This window comes from Heterocephalus glaber, unplaced genomic scaffold (assembly GCF_053883595.1).
Source record: "Heterocephalus glaber isolate CG9 unplaced genomic scaffold, H.glaber_assembly_v1.0 deba00000896, whole genome shotgun sequence".
Classification (NCBI taxonomy): domain Eukaryota; kingdom Metazoa; phylum Chordata; class Mammalia; order Rodentia; family Bathyergidae; genus Heterocephalus; species Heterocephalus glaber.
In genome coordinates this window covers 1337892-1346575 of record NW_028258170.1, presented here as the reverse complement: position 1 = coordinate 1346575, position 8684 = coordinate 1337892, and the positions used below count along the sequence as shown (strand labels likewise).

General features: G+C 35.3%; 1 pseudogene; it reads left to right on the top strand.

Moving 5' to 3' along the window:
- Positions 1-2799: 2799 nt before the first annotated feature.
- Positions 2800-3781, top strand: LOC110347369 (olfactory receptor 10AG1-like; annotated as a pseudogene).
- Positions 3782-8684: the final 4903 nt, after the last annotated feature.

Genomic DNA, 8684 nt, shown 5'->3' with positions numbered 1-8684 from the left:
CTTAATGTTGCCTGCAGGAATAATGCATTGCTTTTCATAGGATGTCACTAAAAGGTGACCTCAGCATGGGGCACATGTTCTGTGACCAATCCACATGGAAAACCAGATTCTGTGACTTCTGAACAGGTTAACACAATGACTTACAAAGTTGTCCATTTGAGTGTCAAATAAATAAGTAAAAAAAAAAAAAATCTGAAAGCATGAATTGCTTACTTACATTTTGCATATTCTTAGCAAAGCCTAATAATAGCAAAATAAAAATCCACTCAATTTTCTCTCTTCTATTACTTATAAATACATAATGATGCCATTTTCCAATTTTATCTATAAAAATGGAGTTATGGTATATTTATTCTTTTCCAAACTCAGTTTTTATTCTTATGCCAATAGAGATCAAAATATTCAGTGAACTTTAATTGGAATTACTAGAAAATATAACCCTCAAAGACATTATTTTAAAGTTATTAAACAAAAAAGATCAGAGTCTCAAAGAGAGTTGGAAGTCTATGTAATGTTTTGAAATAAACATGATTTGTTTTCATCACATTCACACCAGAAACACAAACATCTTCTGCTTCAAAGCAATAATGAAAAATGTGAGAAAATACAGGAAATGTAAGGCAATGGGCTGAGCATGTGTCTAATGATGGTACCAAGAAACAAAATTTGTTGAAAAGTTAAATTCAAGAGAATTCTATAAAGGAAGATAGGTAAGATTCTAAAGAGTGGAAGAGTAATTGAGATAATTGACAATTATTTTTCAAGGAGATTCATGTGCTGGGATAGCATTAAGAAAAAGAAAATTGCTTGAAATTATATTCCACGGAGTGACTGTAGGAAGCTGTCCTTTGTTTTGGAGGAATTGTTTGCTAAAACATAAAAGTTAACTGAAAACTCAGGGAGTTAGCATGCTATTTAGAAGTGACAAGGGAGAAGGCATCCCCACCAGAAAGAAATTATATTTCCTTCATAAAGAGCACTAGTGGTTTCAAGAGTAAGCAGAGTGCTTGATGAAAGTTGCTCTAGATGTTAACCTATTTAATTATTTAAAAATGCAAAACTTCAAGGTGGAAAATGTAAGTTTAGCAAAAGCAAAAAGGTAAACTGCTGACACTGTATGTGGGTATTCTATCTCTTAGGGTTATTATTTTGAGAATAATGATTCAAAATTATATCAAACATCTGAAGTGATAAAATATATATTGGTCTTAAATGTATTTGATATATAATTATCTGTGTAGTTTTATTAAATTGAGTTAAAAAGTTAATATGTTTCAAGTATCTGAAATATATAACTTTCTCTTTTATATATTGTTGATAATAAGGTTAAAGATTTCTATTTTAAAAATATAATAAGTAAAAATGTTATATTTTAATTTAATATATTTTTATGTTGTTAATATAGGAAATGTTGCCATCATAAGTGAAATCATTCCTGTAACAGGTAATAGATAGTATCTTCTGGTGGAGAAAATATGAAGCAATTATTTTATTTTCAAATTATCACCTCTATAACTTATAGACAACTTACTTTAACTTAATTGGCTCATGTTCTGTTACTTCTTATGTGACGTAAATCAAAGGAGACCATAAACATGTCAAGCTTCATACAATATCACTATATTTACTTAATATTTTCTTATTATTTTGATTTTTTCAGGTAAATATTTATTTTAGTCTTTAAAAAATATCAAAATATTATGAAGATTGAAAAGACTAAAATGCTACATGGTTACAGTTTTTAGCAGTATCTATTTGAATCCTATAAATACAATTAATGCAATCACTTGTTTTAATCTTTTCTTTAACCCTAGAGACTTGTGCATGGGATGCAAACTCTCCACCCCCGAGCTACATTCTCGACACTTTATATTTCTGATTTTACCTTGAGAGAGGGTCTCGCTAAGTTGCTCAGGTTTTAATACAATCTTTGACATTGGAAATTTAAGCTTTTCTTTCTCCATTTTTACTGCGCTGCAGAGAATAACTAATCCTGATGGCAATTTCTCCATTTAATTCAAAACCACATGTGGAGTCACATAGTAGAGACTTATCTATATTCATTACCAAACGAGTCATGTGATATAATGCCCAAGCAGAAAAGAAATGTGTATTCTCTCATAGCAGCTGTGAGGGCCAATTTGTGATTTAAACTTGTAGATTAGCAATAATCAGACATATCTATCACTACAGAAGACATGGTAATAGGACAGGAATGCCTGGACCAGTAACTGACACATGCAGTGGAAGACACAAGACGAGCTCATAATATGGGGCAGGATGCCAAACCTCATTCCACCAGCCACAAATGAGGGAAAACTAAGTCTTTACTTAATACCATGATGTAAGAAATTGAAATTCTATATGTAATTGAAATTAAAAAGCCCCCTCTCACAAAAAATAAATACAACATTTGAAACTTAATGGGTAAATAACATTTAGAAAGAGAAAGAAGCCAAGTATGGAAGTTACTCACAGTCTAGAGATTAAGAAAAGGGGAGAGAAGAAGCTGAGACATTTATGATTTCCCTGGAGGTCAAAGCTTATATCTTTTCTGGCTTTGCAAGTCTGAATACAATACATAACTATGAATTTTTTGATATGAATAGAATGTAAATCTAACTTGAGTTCACTGTCAAACTAGTCATCAAAGTTATTTTCTTTTTATCAGATAATTTTAATAGTCATTGTCTCACAACAAATCTCCCTGAATCACAGAAAATAAGGTTCAGTAACAAAGTAACAAAATTTATGAAGATTGAAACTCGTGTTCTAATCCAGTTTTCAAGGAGGAAAACAATGAAGTCAAGAAATACAAATTTACAAAAGGAAAGCAAATTGAAAGTCACTGAAACGTATCTCACTACAGTGACAGAATTTGTTCCCTTGGGCTTTTCTAATATTCCCAACTTGTACTGGTTGCTCTTTGGAATATTTTTAGTTATCTATATGATTATCCTGTTGGGGAATGGAGTTATCATCCTAATAACAAGACTAAAGCCCACTCTTCACACTCCCATGTACTTTTTATCAGTAATTTTTCTTTACTAGAACTCTGCTATGTGTCTGTCACTCTTCCGAGAATGCTTGTGGATCTTTGGACCCAGAAAGGAACCATTTCTTTTTTTACCTGTGCCACACAGATGGGCTTCTTCCCTGTGCTGGGGTCCATGAGTGCTTGCTCCTGTTGTAATGGCCTATGACCATTACGTGGCCATCTGTAACCCTCTGCAGTACCCACTGATCATGAACCACAATGTCTATATACAGCTGGTCACTGGCTCCTGGATTTTCAGCTTCCCAGTCCAGATGGGGCAGACAATGTAGATTTTCACTCTGCCCTTCTGTGGATCTAATATCATCAACCACTTCCTCTGTGACATCCCTCTGGTGCTCAAGTTGGCCTGCGGGAACATCTTCGTGAATGAGTTGATGATCTACACACTTGCTGGCTTTATTGCCATTGTGCCCTTTGTGTTGATCCTTGCATCCTACAGCAGAATAATATCAACAATACTGAGGTTGCCCTCAAACACAGGAAGGGCCAGAGCCTTCTCCACCTGCTCCTCCCACCTCATAGTTGTGATTTTCTTCTATGGATCTGCCAGTATCACTCATTTATATTCTATGTCCAGTCAGTATGAAAGCAGAGACAAGCTGCTTGCTCTTTTCTACACTATTTTGACTGACCCTAATGTTCAATCCCATGATATACAGCCTTTGGAACAAAGATGTCATCAGGGCACTGCAAAAATTCCTACCCAAACTGTTCAAAGCCTGAGACAATGAGTATGACATTATTGTTTTATGTTTAATTAGTATACATAAATAATTACAAACTAATTCAATCTTATACTCGTGTATATATAAGCTAATGATGAAATTTAAACTTAAAGGTTTTCATGTTCTGCCATTTACGAACATTGTGTTGATTGATTAACAGTGTTCTACTCAAAGTCAGTCTTTCTCTTCACTGTAACTGGTAGAGGTTTGTAACTAAACAAGAAGATGTGATACATAGTATGTTCTAAGTCGATGCCTGTTTCAAATTCTATTTATTTTAACATTCACTATTGAAGAGACATCACACATTAGATTTTGCAGTTATTATTAAATAATTACTTTCTATAGTTAAAAGTATAAATACAGAGAAAAACTTTTGTAGCAATAAATAATACATATAATTAGTATATAGTACTATAAGTGTATTGCAAAATATTGTGTATTGGGCCAGGGATTTGGCTCAGTGGTTTCACCACCTGCTGTGCAAGTGCAAGGACCCAAGTTCGATCCCTGGTACCAAAAAAAACCACATTGTGTATTGCAGTTCTGTTTTTATGAACAAAAATTGAAAAGTGGATGCAAACATTGAGAAATATTTTAATAAGTATAGTATTTAAATTATGTTATGCATGCATAATAATGGCCCCAATATAACCATTCCTTTTTGTACTCATGCCTTTTGTTTTCCCTTTCAGCATTGACTCTGACTTAGATAAATTATTAGCTTTGGCCAATGGGGCAATAGCAAACATGAATAGTAATTGGGCATTAGAACTGCTCTTCTTTAGCAATGGAAATCTTCCTTTACTATATCCAAAATTCCATATTAGCCTCCCAGAGAGGGAGAAATTATACAGGAAGAGGCCATGGGTCATATTTAAACCATACACTAATGGGTTTGAAACACACTTATGATATGCTATTTTAAAAGTTTTAAAACTATTTTTATCATTGTGTAGTAATTCTTTAAACTATATATTATTCTTATCATTTAAACTTGGTTATCAGGTATGGTGTCTCACCCATCTAATCCCAGACTCTCAAGGCTGAGGCAGGAAGATCACCTTATGTTTGAGGCCAACCTGAGCTATACAGTGAGTTCAAGGCCAGCCTGAACTACATATTGAAACCCTGTCTCAACAAACAAACAAACACACAAAGAAAACTAAAATCCAAAACCAAACCAAAAAACCAAAAACAAAAAAAAATTGTTAATCTTTTCCTATAATGCAGTGTTTAATTTAGTTGGCTATTTTGAGGGATAATTACCATGGGAATGTTGCTGACTCCTTGTCTATCTGAACTTTATTTTCATAAAATAAAACATTTTCTTTGAAAAGAATGATTGTATGCTATTTATAAGACATCAAAAATGGTGGCAAGGGTATTAAGAAAAAAGGATTTTGTACATGTTTATGAGCATGTGAATTGGTGCAGACCTTGTGGAAAACAATAGGAGTTTTCCTCAAACAAAGAAAAATGGAGATACCATGTAATCCAGCAGCCCCCCTGATAAGTATGTATTAAGAGGAAATAAAACAAGGATCTCAGACAGAGCTTCTCCCCTACTCATATTTATTGTCCCATGCTACACTGCAGTCCATCCTATGGTGTGGATCCTAAATGTCCCCCAGAAGACAGTACTTTAATGGCTTAGTGTCCAGCTCAGCCCTAGAAGGAAGCCATGGAAACCTAGGCCTTTGAGGGAGGTCTCTGATCATAGGCAGACTCTGCATTCTGGAAGAGAAAATCAGGCTGATTTGCAAAAGATATTTAAGTCAGGAGGCTGAGGCAGGGGGATCACTGTGAATTTGAAGTCAGCCTAGGCTACATAGTGAGTTCAGGACCACTGTGAACTACAGAGAGAGATCCTCTCTCTCTCAAAAACAGATATTTATGTATTTTTCATATCTTCACTGTGTTTGTCGTCTTTCCTGAGATAAGCAACTAATCAGTAGAAAAGGCTTAATTTGGCTCACAGTTCTGAAGTCTCAGTTCATGGTGTGTTGATTCTACAGCTTTTGTACATGTATCCAGGTAGCACAGCACATGGCATAGCAAAATCATTCAGGTCATGGCTGGAACACACACACAAAAAAAAAGGGAGAGAAGGAAAGGAGGATGCACAAGGTCCATTGAGATCAGCCCTCCCGGCAATCAGAAGACCTCCCTGGAAACCTATCCTAGGGCTGCTCATAGTGCTGAACTTGAGAGGAAGCCTTAAATCACTGTCCTGAGGGGGAAATTTAAGACTCAAACTAGATATTGACTGTTATCTATAATACTACAATAGACGTAGCACTACAATCAGGTTCTAGTTTACAAGCCCAATCCCTGCCTATGTTCCTCCAACTTTGACCAAACTCAATCCCTGATTTCCTCTGACTACTAGATAAATACTTAGAGGACTCCTGTGGTTCAATCAAAACCAAATGGAAAATCTTTGTAATTGACTGAATTGAGTAGGAAACTCTTTATATCGGTATGATCTCATCATACCTGCACCTAGATCAGAATTCTATTGGATAATGGGGAGAAGATGTACATATACCAGGAACTATAAACCTGGGGAAGATCTTACAATTCTGTCTACCACAGTGTAATAAAAATAATTAATAATAACAGGAGACAAATAATAGCAGGAGACAAATAATAACTGGAGAGAATTATAAGAAAATCAAAAGAAAAAAAGAGAACAGTATATTGAAAATAGAATCAGTAGGGGCCAGGTATTTATCTCAGTTGGACCGTGCCTGCCTTGCAAGCACAAGGTCCTAGGTTCAATCACCGGTCCAAAAAAAAAAGAATCAGTAAGATTTAATGGACTAATTTTATGAAAAATTGAACTAAGCAATCTGTTGTGAATTCTGGTGAAAGTAATAAATCAGATGCACAAGATTAAATATAGAATGATTGATGATTTGACCTTTTCTTCCTATTTCACCTTATCTATTATATATTTTGATCCTTATTTACACTTTCAGTTTCTCACACCAGAGAAACTATTCAGTATTTACACATGTGTGTCCTATTAATTTCACTTAAGAGTATGGCCTCAATGTGCATTTAACTATAAGTGTCTCTGTTTTCTCATTCTTTATGCCTGAGTATTACTACATTTCATATGAAAAATAAATATAACATGATTGGTTTTACATAAAAAATGGAAAATATACATAAATTATGGGAAAAAAATGTTCAAACAAGAAAAGGAACAAGGGAGGTGGATAGGGAATGAAAAAAGGGACAAAGAACAAAGAATAAAAGAAAAAAATGGAAACAAAGCTTTTGTAAATAATGTGGGGTAGAGGAGTTGAAGGGAAGAGATGGGAATGGGGGGGGAAGAAAAGCAAATAAATCTTGTACAGGTACAAATTCCCTATGATGAATGGGATCATTATGTACATCTAAAATGCACCAATAAAAGAATGCAAAACAGAATAGAACATAAGGGCTAAGAGGCAGCAGAGTGAGAGATCTTTAGCAGCAGGGAAGGAGGCCAAGAAATGGACAGGGAGGGTGGAGGGACGGCACAGGGACAGGGAAAGGTGTGTGATGGTGAAGCACACAGGGGGCTCCGTGGGTGAGGGTAACCACGCACTGCGATGTGTATAACATGAAAGAAACTTTAAAAATGGATCTGGTGAAGGACAGAGCACATGTGTAACTATTAGAAATGAGACAAAAGTGACTCCAGCAGCAGAAGTTATTGATTTAAATTAGGAGAGATTTATTCCTAGTTCAAGTAAGTAGCAGAAAAATATACCTAGTATTCAAAGGGAATATGGATTCTACACTTACATATATATCCACAATATACACATTCATGACTAGTAGAAAGCCCCCATGTGTAACCTGGACTAAGCCTAGTTTGTGTTGTCCATTCTTTAAAATATATCAATCAATTCCATTTTGAATGGTCTTGCTGAACCCAATATCACTGGAGTAAAACAATATAATTTATCACAATAATAATTCAAATTCAAAAGGCAATTTGGTCATAATGTATACCTAAAATGTACCAATAATGTTAATAAAAAAGGCAATTTAGTTTTTGTAAAATTCTAAATGTAATTAGAAAATTTGTTTTATATTCATTTAAAACCTTATAAACTGAGGCAAATATGAGAATTTTGTCTTGTGACAAAATAAGAAGATAGAGAAAGAGAGAAGAATGGGAGGGGGGATCTGGATCAAACAAACTCTGGCTTAAAATTGGAACATGACCCTGGAGTGAGTGCAGGAATCACTTAGCAGTTCAGTGACCCTGAAGAAACTGCTTTCAGAAGATGAAGGTGGTAGCCTGGAAATGAGTGCAGGCTCTGTGGAGATGTCAGCGCCTTTCCCGTGTTCGAAATCAGGAGTGTTTGTATTTAGCCACACTGCAGAGCAGTGGCGGGCATGCTGTTCATGATAAAAATCATTAGTACTTTAGCTAGAATACTGTTAGGTTAAAAAATAAATATCCATACGTGAAGCATGCATGTGAAATAACTACCGAGTCCTTGCAATGCTATATTCCAAGGACCGGGTAGGCAAGAGCGGGGAGAAATATTGAGAAAGGGCCTCAAAGGCTCCATGTGGAGTGATTTTCCCGGTAAATACTGGGAGCATGAAGCTGAAGTGAGCTGTCAATAACACTCTCGCCTCCTGCCAAGATCCTGCAGGTTAGCTGAGTGAGGGGTCCAGGGACCCGGATTCCACAGGTGGGCCATGGGAGCCCAGAATTATGCAAGAGAGATGACCCAAATTAGGCGGATGGAATCACAAAAGCACTGTATGAAGTATTAAGATGATTTATGTGAAAGCAATTAAAGCAGAAAAATGTGACAGTGTTATTTAAAGAGAAGTTAATGTTTTAAAACCATATGTCTTGTTATGAACTTATATATGGTTCAGGT